We start from the raw sequence: 12,572 nt of genomic DNA, 5'->3' as shown, positions 1-12,572 counted from the left end.
TCATAGAGTCTTGTCCTTCAGGCAACCGCAGTCCTCTACCTCCCACAAGGCGAAGGTAGCCTCGTAAACGACCAGGAGATAAAAAAGCCCTCAACACTCAATTCTCGAAGACAAAGAATCACCCCTTTCAGTCTAGCCAGGTTCAAGGGCGAAATAGAGGCAGAGGAATGGGTAGAGGTTGAAGACAACATGGAGAGGAGCAATCCTCCCACAATGCCACCAGTGGAAGGATGTCAATGGCGCAGGAAGTTGGACGTTCAAGATCCTTCAGTCCGGGCATCTCCAGCCGTTCATTAACTCTCCACTTTCCCTTGATTCCACCACCAACGTTATCACCATTACCAAGGGTCTCTGAAAGGTCTGTCCCTTCAAGCAGAAGTCTGGGCCATGTTGGAGAAGGGTGCCTTCCAAGAGGTTGACAACAACTCCCCAGGCTTCTACAGTAGACTTTCTTGTAAAGAAGGCTTTTGGAGGTGAAGACCAATCATCAACCACTCAGCCTTGAACAGATTTGTGTAGCAGACTCCATTCAAGGTGGAGACAGCAGCAACAGTCGGGCCCTTGGAGTTATGAGCACCGTAAACTTTAAAGATATTTACTTTAAATCGAGTCTCCATTCTTCCAGAAAGCAGCTATGGAGAACAGTACCTGGCATTGTATACCAATTCAGGGAAAGGTGGGGAGCTGAACTCCACTATGGTGTTGGCACTTTGGTTCAAGTCGAAATACAGTAACAAGAGCGCATGATCCTTTTGCTAGGCTGTTGTCTTCTGGGTGAAGATGTCTGCCTGGAACTATCTGAAGGATGTAGAGAGCAAAGGCGGCAGCCTTAATCCTGACAGACAGAGTACTAGCTTACCTTCCCAGGCTGGGTTGGTGGCTAGTGCAGTATTGCCTCTCTCGAGAGTACAATTGGTCTTAACAGGTGGTGCTTTTTTTTTTTTTTTGGGGGGGGGGGGGAGCAGCTAGTAACCACAAGCAAGGACTAGTCAATGTTGCTTCCTTAGCAGGTGGAACAACAGAAGAGATGGGGACACAAGCAGAGGTCCTGTAGGTTTTAGCAGCTTCTCGGTGGACAGATCCCCACCAATGCCAAAGGAAGGCCACACCTTCAACTCCAAGTCTTTACTAAAGCTGTCGTCCGTTTTCACAAAGATGGGTGAACTCCGATGAGGAACCAGGGTCGCATTACCTTCCTTACCCCTCACAAAGTTGGGGTTCTCCTACGGGGTTATACTTTCGGCGGAGCTGAAATGACAAGCCATTAAAATTTAGCGAGGGTTAACTACCCACACCGCTAGTTAGAGGGGGGGGGGGAGGTAGCTTGCTACCACTCCCGTTCACACTCCTATGATTTAGTCACTTTGCTTGGAGGTAGGACTTCAAGGGGGATAGGGTTGGCAGGCAAGTTTGTGTATAAATAGCTAAGGTTTGTATAGTTAGGAAAAATACAAATTATCTACAAATTTGTCATTTGTTCTGTAACTGGAATACAAACCACGCGATTTATTAGGGGGGACTCACCGATTAGGAAGGGCGGACGTCCCTGCCAATCTGGCTTTTGGCTTTCCCCGGGGGCTCCTTATCTGGAGAGAGTGGAGAGAGACTTTCACATGACACCAACCACACAAGACATACTGCCTGGTAGAGTGATGCTGAGGAATTCCTCATATCTAGACAACCTTTTCGTAAAAGAGGTACTGGGTAGTCTCCAGGCGTACAATCATAGCAAAGCTATAGCTTGTGGTAGGTGTCGAAGTGGGTTGTCTGTGATGAGGAAAGGGTTCTCTTGGAGAGACAATCAGGAGCTGCAAAAGGTTTGGAAACCGTTCTGCATAATGCCATAGCGGAGCTAGGAGAGTCCTTGAGAGGTTGACCGATGTTCTAGCCTTCTCGAGTGTCCTTCTCCAAATAAATAGGGACGAGACGTAAACGTCATTGTTGTACCCACCGTTGTTGCCAGAGAGCCTTGGGGTCTAGGGCTGGGGAGCAACGGCAACCTGAGATACAGGAGCGTTGCGAACAGATCCCTAGTTGGAGGACCCCATAAAGTCGGAACTTTGTCGTCTACAAGGCGATCCAAAGACCAGACCATTCGGTATACAGTACTGTACCTTAACTGAGATACTGTGCACAGATTGCCGGCGAGCACGTTCTTCTAGTCTGGAATGAAGCGGGGTGATAGTGGTACCGAACGGACTTTGGCCCATCTTAGTGTTTAAACTGTTGGATGGGAAGAGGCTACGAGCAAGTTCCTTCTTGCTTGCCGATGTGAGTCTATGTGGTGTGTGGTGTTGTCGTCCATTACATCACTGAGTGGTCTGTTAGGAACTGATGAGGCTGCTTTAGGACCGGAAAGTTGGCCTTCATCTCTTGTGAGATTTAAAAGGTACTTTCGGACTCTGTCCAGAGGGCTGAGGTCGTATGGTGCAGCACTATGGTCCCTCCTCTCTTCTTTTGATGTGTTCTAAGCACAACATCAAGTCCGAGGGGTGGGGAAGGATGAGAAGGTTATGCCATTCTGTAGATAATCGTTTTCGAGAAGATTTTGTGGAGATTGGTGTCTAGAATCATTCCAAGATACACCAGTCTTCTGGAAGGGAAGTAGAGAAGACTTCCGCAGGTTTACCCTGATCACTGGATCTTGGTGAAAAGACTTCAGAAGTTCCAGTGCTAATGCAAGGTTTCCACTGAGTTGCTAAGGTCAGTCAGTTGTCCCGAAACAGAGGAGACAGAAGCCGATCCTGTGAGACCACGATGGGTGTAGTGGAAAGACCGAAGCACAGTCCCCTGAACTGGTGTTTCTTGTTTGTCTAGCCTGAATCTTCCAACCTTCCCAGATGGATGGTTTGGGCCTGGAAGTACGTATCCTTTAGGTCCAGTGTGCAAATGAAGACCTGAGGTCTTAGACCTTGTTCGAACTCCAACATGGTGAGGACATCGAACCAAAGGGTCAGCTCCTTGTGGATCCTTTTGCATGGAAGATTGTCGATGCTGGAGTCATGACTCGTGTCGTAAAGGATCAGACGCGATACCCAGTGTAAGAATTCTTCCCTGAGAGAGAATTCCTTTAACTAACAGAAGGAATGCAATGCTTAGCCTTACCATGCACCCTGATGGGATTGATATTATTTCTAAAATAGAATCAATCTGTCGAATGTTAATCCATGGTTAACAGTTGAGGATCGTGGTTACTGTGCAGTTGGAGAGTACTTGCAAGTAGTTTCCTCTCGACAAGCCGTTGAAAAGGGTTATCGAACGTTTGCCGATCACTTTAGAGTGATGGTGAACGGTCAGTAGCAAGAAGTATGTTGTATACCTTCTGATCTAGGGAGCTACGGGCAGAGGTTGAATAGTAAGTTCGAGTCACGAACTGCTGGCGAATTGTCGATGATTGGTGAATCGGCTGTCTGTGACCCGATGGTGAGCTACAGATCAGCAAACTAATTATGGTCCCCCCTTGAAGATGGGCGGGTCAGAGATCAGCGAGCCGAGTTCAATGATTGAAGAAAGATGAGCTGGCCATCGGTAATCTAGTGATCAGCAAGCTGATGACTGATTATTGACTAGCAATCGGAGATCGTTAGTCATTGGAGGGACTACAGGTCAAAGATCAGCGTTAAGCTAGCAATTGGCGATCTGGTGATCGGCGACCTAGCGATCAGTAAACCATAAACTAGCCATCAGCAAACAGTGATCTAGAGATCAGACTGTTGATGCTTTCCTGTTTGCTGACGGTGGTCTCAAAAAAGAAACTTCAGAGGAGACAGGGGCCAAGGATTCCCCTTGTTAGATGGAATCCTCGGGATCTTGAATCCTTCTGTGAAGCCTCTTTCCTCTTTTCCCGGTGGCAATGTTATGTTTGCGGGGAGGAATGGGGCAATGGTGACCTGTCCAAAAGTTTTATTCCTTTTTTCAGCCTATTGCGCGAGTGTGCAGGAGAGTACTGGAGCGATGGCACACAGGAAGATGCTGGTGCCTAATTTCTGCCTGGAGAGCAGGCAAGCGCTGGCTCTAAAGCAAGAGCTGGCGCATTGGATCTGCGAGCACTGGCTCTTTGGCAAGAGCTGGCGCATTGGATCCGAGACCGCAGCTGCGCAGGAGGTGCAGGAAAGTGCAGAAGAGCGCTGGTGCGCAGTAAGCCACTGTATAGTTTTGTGCAGTCTCCCTGGAATGCGCCTTAACGTGTGACTGGTTGCGCAAGGGCGGATGCATTGGCACGTGCGTGAGAGTACTACGGGAAACTGCTGGCGCGCGTGTGGACGACCATTGGCGCTGAAGACTGTTGGCGTGGGCGCGCACGTAAGGCTGTCGGCTCGCGCGTTAGACTGTTGGCGCGCGTGCACAAAACTATTGGCGCACGCGCAAGAGCATTGACGCTTGCTCGCGTGGGGGACCATCGGCGCGTTCGCGCGGAAGACTGTCGGCGCGCGCGAGTGCACGGAAGACTGTTGGTGCGTGCGCATGATAAAGCTGCCAGGAGGGAGCTGGTGATCCTCAGAAGAGTCCAGGACCGAAGTCCAAGGACTAACTGTGGCATAAGGTAGCGCTAGTAGGTCGGCAGGTCAGCTGGCAGGACGACTGGGATGAGCCCTTTGGAAGGGCAAACATCCATGATGGAGACCATAAAAGGACCACAGAAGAGTCCAAGGACTAACAGCGGCGTAAGGTTGCTTTGGTAGATCGGTAGGTCAGCTGGCATGACGATCAGGAACTAGGATGTGCCCTTTGTAAGGGCAAGCATCCACCGATGGGGACCGTAAAAGGTCAGCAGAAGAGTCCAGGACCGAAGTCCAAAGGACTACCAGAGGCGTAAGGTTGCGTTGGTAGATCGGCAGGTCAGCTGGTAGGACGATCAGGAACTGGGATGTGCCCTTTGGAAGGGCGAACATCCATTGATGGCAACCGTGAAAGGTCCTTAGAAGAGTCCACAGACTAAGTTGCAGCGCAAGGTTGCGCTGGTATGTCTGCTGGTAGGATTATCAGGAACTGATGAAGCCCATGAGGGCCAGTGGACCAGCAAGCTGGCCTTAGGAGGATTCCAGGACCGAAGTCCACGGACTAAGTTGCAGCGCAAGGTTACGCTAGTAGGTCTACGGGTAGGATGATCAGGAATTGATGAGCAGAGTGATCCTCCGAAGAGGTGTCTCTATGAGTGGCCTCTCTTACGAACGAAAAAGGTGAACACTTCATAGAAGAGACTTGAAGACGCCCGTGAGGGCTGGTGGATCAGCAAGCTGACCTTCAACAGTAGCGATCCTCCGAAGAGGAGTCTATGAGTGGCCTCCCTCACGAAGAAGAGAGGTGAACACTTCGTAGAAGAGACTTGATGACGCCCATTAGGACCGGGTGGATCAGCAAGCTGACCTTCAACAGTAGCGATCCTACGAAGAGGAGTCTCTATGAGTGGCCTCCCTCGCGAACGAGAGGAGTAAACACTTCATAGAAGACTTGCCAAGACTGTGCTCTGCCCCTGAAGGAAGAGAGACTCAGCAAGGGGGGAGAGAAGTCTTGGCGAAGGCAGCAACAGCAGTTGGAGACGATGAATTTATTAAGAAGTGGGAAGTTCTCTCTCGGAAGGGAGAAACAACCTCACACCTGGGGAGGAAACTTTCCCTCGGAAGGGAATTTGTCTAACCCCTGGAGGTGAGCCTCCTGGTTAACAGGTCATGTTGTCATGGGAGTACAGTACTTCTAAGAGAAGGGATGACGCCTATGACGACATCCTCTGAGGGACGGCAGTGACAGTAGATTCCCCAAGCATGAACAGAACAGCTCTGCTTCGTCGGTACTCTTAGTCGAACAAAGAAAACTGCATAGTTAACTGGGAAAAAATAAAATTAATTATTTAACAAAAAAATTCCCTAGGGAGGACCTCCGAAGAGGAACCCCGAGGGAACTACATAAAAATAAGTATTGCGCCCTTCCATCCCTAGTCGACATCCACAGAAGGGAGGAGTGGAGTAACTGTAAAAAACAGAATAACAATTATTTAAGTCAGCTAAGAATATGCACTAATAGTGAGAACCACTGGTCCTCTGAAGGGAAATGTTCCCCCCACGGAGAAAAGCTGAAAAGTTAAAATTACAATTATAATTTCACTAAAAATAATTGAGACAAACAATCGGAAGCGCAACCTAACCCGCGAACGGGAAAGGAGCTCTTCCCAATAGTACACTGTTGTTGAAAGGTGAACGACCTTGAGAAGAGAAAGACCGTAGTCAATCTCTGAGAGGCCACATTCCCTTTGCTCAGTAATCCATGTTTCCCGTAGGAAAAGGGAAAAGGCGAAGACAATAGTTGAATGAAAAGGGTCCAGGTGATGATGATTCCCCTGCGGCGGCCGAGTTAACGGTTATATGTCGACGGGAAAACCGATGGACCAGAGAGGGAGAGGTCGTTCCCCACGAAGTGGAACTGTGCTGGCCTTATTCCGGTGCTAATGTACGGAAGTTTCATTGTCGTATATGTATCACACGCACAGCACAAACACTGACAAGGAAACTTATCACATTTCTATACACATATATATACATAAATATTAAGAATGTCTTCAAATATATACATGTATAAGAAAAAGGAAGTTAAAATTCAAAAATTAATGGCAGTCCAGAATAGGCGAGGAGGGAGAGCGGAAACAACCGCTCTCCATCCGAGCCAAAAGTAAAGTGACTAAATCACAGGTGTGTGAACGGGAGTGGTAGCAAGCTACCTCCCCCCTACCCCCCCTAACTAGCAGTGTGGGTAGTTAACCCTCGCTAAATTTTAATGGCTCGTCATTTCAGCTCCGCCGAAAGTATAACCCCTAATAAATAGCGTGGTTTGTATTATTCCAGTTATGAAACAATTGAAGTTTGAGAACCAGAGGGTGGAGAAGAAAGAGCTAAAAAAGTTCTAAAGCGACAACTTTGGCAGTCTCCTCCTCCCAAGTTCAGAACACTGCAAAGAAGGCCAAGACTTTCACTTGTCGCAGGCATATGTCTACAAACACCTGCACACCCCCTTCCCTAGTAGGTTACAAGAAATGGGGATCCTAGTCCTTTTGGCTCAAAAATCTTCTAAAATTCTAGCCAGGCTTACCAGGCCAGACCCACATGTGTGAAAGTTTCAATTGCAATTACACAAATAGCACACTCTGAAGCGAAACTATTAAATTAACACAGCCAGATGGAGAGAGTAAAGAGCCTTTCCAATAAAATGTTTTTATTGTCAAAGTCCAGGTCAGCAGTGGTGGATAATCTATGAAAGGGACTCCATACCCTGAACGAAGAATTTATACCGCCCAGGGGTTGGCTCTGAAGTCCTGCCACCTGAGCCAAAGGCTTTGTAGATATCCTCTACTGGTGATACGAGACATGCCCTCCCTAGCAGGAGCCTCTGCGAATGCGCCTTCTATATCTGGAGGGACTTCCTCTGTCGAAAAGTGGGTTTGGGGGCTTGCCTCCCAGACTGTTTTGAATCTGTTGGAGGCAGAAGTCTTCTCTGCTGAGGCAGTGGTTTGAAACACAAGTTTCTTTGGTGCTGCTGAGGGCCAGGCATCCTTGGTGACCCTGCTCTTCTTATCATAGGGGCTTATCTCAACCTCTTGACCTTCTCTATAACCGTAGCTACATCCGAGGGAGGGGAAAGTGAAGGATAACTCGCCAAGTCCGAGTTTCTCAGGCATAACGCATCTCTGGGTGATAGCTGTCTAGGACATCTAGATAAGACTGTTGCATTTATTTCGGGATACTGCTCCAGACAAATGGCTGTGCCAAGAAGAGGCTTGGATTGCGGACATAGCTGCTACCTCTATGTTTGCCTTTTCAGGATCTGAAAAGATGGATGAGAGGTTGGATAACTTGCCAACTGGCACGGACAGTACCAGGTTAGAAACATCAGTGTCAACAGAGAAGTGGGCTCTGATAAGCACCACAGCACAGTGTACATAGAGGACCTGCTGGCCTTAAGAGAATTCTCAGACGCTGAGACTTGTGTGTTAAGCAAATGTACCATGTCCATAGTTTGGTTAAAGCGCGCCACATCAAACCTGTGCCTAAGACTTTGTGATTGTTGAAAATTGAATCAAAAGCACACCATCTGAACGGTTTGCACACGAGGCTCTTCCAGTCCATTCAATTTCAATAAACTGAAATGCCTCTAACTCAGACATCGGGACTTTGAGGAGGAGTACATCAGCTGAGCTGGTGCTCGCGCACACAGCAAGGTTCTCCAAAGTGACATTGATGGTGATATCATGGCCATGTGGTGGTTCCCATTTTTGGGATAACTGGTTATTCGGCTTTCACAGTTATAGTGCGATTCTTGGCTTTTCCTCAGATGTCCTTCCTTTCCTTTGCTGCATTTAACAAAGGTAACCTCGTCTGTATCAGATGGGGGTGTAACTCGTGGGAAGGGGGAAAAACACTCCTTATCCCTAATCTACTCTCCGCACCTGAAAAGAATAATGCGTTACATGTAAAGTATTACGAACATTAGGCTAGGAACTAGCGAGTGGCTGTCCGTGTAATATTTGCTACTTGCCTAACTCATGGCTTTGGGATTGTGAATCCTAGCCGGATGTTTATAAAACTCCAGGGGAACTTTAAAATAATGGGGTGTCGATTTACCACTTCCCCTAGGGTGTGTTGATCGTAAACCAGCTTAAGAAGTTGTAGCAAGCTCATGTTGCACGTTAATATTGTTGCCTTGCGGAGGAATATTTTCACGCATCAAAATGGCGGCGCATTCAGTGACATCATTACGAGTGGGAATGACCACTTGCTTGAACTTGTTGGCCTGACAACCTGCGGAGGAGTTACCTCACGCACAGGGATGGTGATGCATTACGTGAAGTCATCACACGTAGGAACAAAGGCGTGTACAGACTACAGTAGTTAAGCTGAACGTTCGGCCTGGCTTTATCGTGAAGACTAAATTTTGGGAATTAAAGAGGGTTTTGTCACACTCCACTTTGCACTTGTAGGCTCAGGAGGAGATGAAGACAATTGTTTGGAACAGCTTGCCATTGCCAAGTCCTGGGGTGTGGACACAGCCAAAGCCATCCAACCACTTTCGTAATAAGGGGATGAAATGTCCTCAAATGCATCCTGGGAACTCTTTAGAGGAGATTGATGATAAGGACCCCTGGATGTATGAGACAAGCCTAGCTTGTGGAAACTAACTAAGGTTTCGCAATCGCAAATGTGGAGAGACTTTAGATGCTCGGATTGGAGATAATTCCAAGAGTGGAAAGATCTCTGGGAAAACTGACATGTAAGGTTCTCCACTCAACACACTTGGAGGTGAGGGAGATCTATTCATGACAGGGTAATCAAGGACTGAGGGTACTGAGATTGGACCTGGCTCTTGTTAGAGCGCAGCGGCTGTAGCCAAAGGATCGTCTACAAGTACTGGCTCAAGTTCATGCTGTACGGTACATTATTAAAAATGGGTGATAAAACATTAAAACAAAATTATCATGGTCATCGTCATCCATGATTGGCCTCTCGGTGGATTCCTGACACGAAGGACCTGGTTGGCGGCGGTAAACTTTCGCTGCAGAAATAAACTTTAGTTTCTGGCCACTGCTGGAAGACGTCGAAGGAGGAGAACAATCGCGCTTAGTTCGTTTCTTGCAACAAGAACGATCTCTCTCCCACTGGGAGGGCAGGGATTCCCTACAGTACTCAAATGGTGATTACAATGAACATCTCCTACCATGTGAAGGTCGTCTGACGTTTCCATACCCCCGCTTGTAGAACCTGCGTCACTGAAAAGTTCTTCTTGAAGGCCAGGGACGTAGTTACGCCCCTGACATCATGTGCTCTAGGGTGACGTGACGGAGGAGGGTCAGGATTCAGGGACAGATGGATCACCCTACGAATCCATGCCGAGATGGTATTCTTGGTAACCCTCCTCTTTGTTCTCCCAGTGCTCACAAACAATGCCTGTACTTGGGGACGAACTGCAGCTGTTCTTTTGAGATATAACCTCAGACTCCTTACTGGACACAGAAGGAGATGGTCTGGGTCATCTGTTACAGAACGAAGACTCGAGATCTGGAAAGAGTCGAACCGAGGGTCCGGCACTCCCGGATTCTGAGTCTTAGCAACAAACTCAGGGATGAATCTGAACGTTACCTCCCCCCAACCCCTTGAATGGGCGATGTCATACGAGAGACCATGAAGTTCACTGAATCGCTTGGCCGAGGCCAAAGCTAGTAGGAACACAGTCTTCCAAGTTAGGTGGCGATCTGAAGCCTGGCGTAATGGTTCATAGGGAGGTCTCTTAAGAGACCTGAGAACTCGAACCACGTTCCATGGAGGTCTCACTTCCGAATGAGGGCAGGTAAGTTCATAACTTCGTATGAGTAGGGAAAATTCCAGCGAGGAAGAAATGTCCACTCCTTTGAGCCTGAAGGCTGGACTTCAAGGCTGAGTGATAGCCTTTCACTGCCGAGACTGAAAGGCGCATTTCTTCTCGCTAATACACGAAGAACTCCGCTATTGCTGGAATAGTGGCATCGAGTGGAGAGATACCCCTTCCACGACACCAACCACAGAAAACTCGCCACTTTGCCTGGTAGACCCCTGCGGATGACCTTCGCAGGTGTCCAGACATCCTGTTCGCAACTTGTTGCGAAAATACTCTCTCAGCGAGGAGATGCTGGATAGTCTCCAGGCGTGAAGTCGTAGCGAAGCTGCGGCTTTGTGAAAGATGTTGGCGTGTGGTTGTTTGAGTAGCTCGTGTCGTGGAGGGAGTTCTCTCGGAAGTTCCGTTAAGAGTTGCAGAAGATCTGGAAACCATTCCGCGTGATGCCATAGCGGAGCTATGAGGGTCATCGAGAGATTGACCAATATTCTGGTCTTGTTGAGCACCCTCCTCATCAGACAGAACGGGGGAAAGGCGTACACGTCGATGTTGTCCCACCGTTGTTGGAAGGCATCTTGCCAGAGTGTCTTAGGATCCGGGACTGGGGAGCAGTACAGCGGGAGCTTGAAGTTCAGCGCTGTAGCCAACAGATCCACAGTTGGGGAACCCCACAAAGTCAGGACTTTGTTGGCTACTAGATGATCCACAGACCACTCGGTACTCACTATCTGAGACGCTCTGCTCAGACTGTCGGCGAGCACATTCCTCTTGCCTGGAATAAAGCGAGCCGATAGTGGAATCGAGTGGACTTCGGTCCATCTCAGTATCTCTACTGCGAGATGGGATAGCTGCTTTGAAAAGGTACCTCCTTGCTTGTTGATGTAAGCCACTACTGTGGTGTTGTCGCTCATCACCACCACAGAGTGACCCGCCAGGTATTGTTGAAACTGTTGAAGAGCCAGGAATACGGCCTTCATTTCTAGCTGATTTATATGGAGGCACTTTTCTGATTCTGACCACAGGCCTGAGGTCCTGTGATGCAGAACGTGGGCCCCCCTACCCTTTCTTTGAGGTAGCCGAAAACAGCATCAAATCCGGAGGGAGGACGAGAAGATCCACTCCCCTTCGTAGGTTCTTGTCTGTCACCGACCACTGAAGGTCCGTCTGTTCCGCAGGACCCATAGGGATCGTGACCCTGATTCCACCGGGACTTGAGTCGCCATTGGAGAGATCTCATTCTCAGGCGACCGTTGGGAACTAGACGGGCCAAGGATGAGAGGTGATCGAGGAGACGTAACCACGATTGGGCTGGAAGCTCTTCTCGTCTGAGGAAAGGACTCGCGACCCTCCTCAGCCTTGCTATCCTGTCATCTGATGGGAATGCTTTGTGGAGATTGGTGTCTATGATCATGCCTAGATATACCAGTCTTTGAGTGGGAAGCAGAGAAGACTTCTCGAGATTTACCATGATCCCCAGATCTTGGCAAAGTCCCAGAAGTTTGTCTCGGTGTCGAAGAAGGGCTGACTCCGAGTCTGCTAGGATCAGCCAGTCGTCCAGATAACGGAGGAGACGGATGCCGATCCTGTGTGCCCACGACGATATTAGGGTGAACACTCTGGTGAACACCTGTGGTGCTGTGGAGAGACCAAAACACAGCACCTTGAACTGGTAGATCTTGTTGTCTAGGCTGAATCTTAAGTACCTCCTTGAAGACGGATGGACTGGGATCTGGAAATATGCGTCCTTCAGGTCCAGTGTACACATGAAGTCTTGCGGTCTCACTGCAAGTCTGATCGTGTCTGCAGTCTCCATGCTGAACGGGGTCTGCTTGACAAACCTGTTCAGAGCTGAGAGGTCGATGACTGGTCTCCAGCCTCCAGACGCCTTCTTTACAAGAAAGAATCGACTGAAGAAGCCTGGGGATCCGTCGATGACCTCTTGGAGAGCACCCTTCTTCAACATGGTCTCGACTTATGCCCGAAGGGCTTGCCCCCTTGCCGATCCCATGGCAAGGGAGCTCAACGACACTGGATTCGCTGTCAGGGGAGGTAGAGATGTTGTGAACGGGACGCGATATCCTTGACTGATTACGGAAATCGTCCAGGAATCGGCCCCGAGTTGCTGCCACCTGTTTGCGCAACTTTGTAGGCATCCCCCCACTGGTGGACATGCAGGGGGACAGCCAATCCTAGCGTTTGCGGCCTCGGCCGCTCCCTCT

Source organism: Palaemon carinicauda, chromosome 40 (assembly GCF_036898095.1).
Source record: "Palaemon carinicauda isolate YSFRI2023 chromosome 40, ASM3689809v2, whole genome shotgun sequence".
In the NCBI taxonomy this organism is placed as follows: Eukaryota; Metazoa; Arthropoda; class Malacostraca; order Decapoda; family Palaemonidae; genus Palaemon; species Palaemon carinicauda.
Note: the sequence above shows the minus strand (reverse complement) of the source record.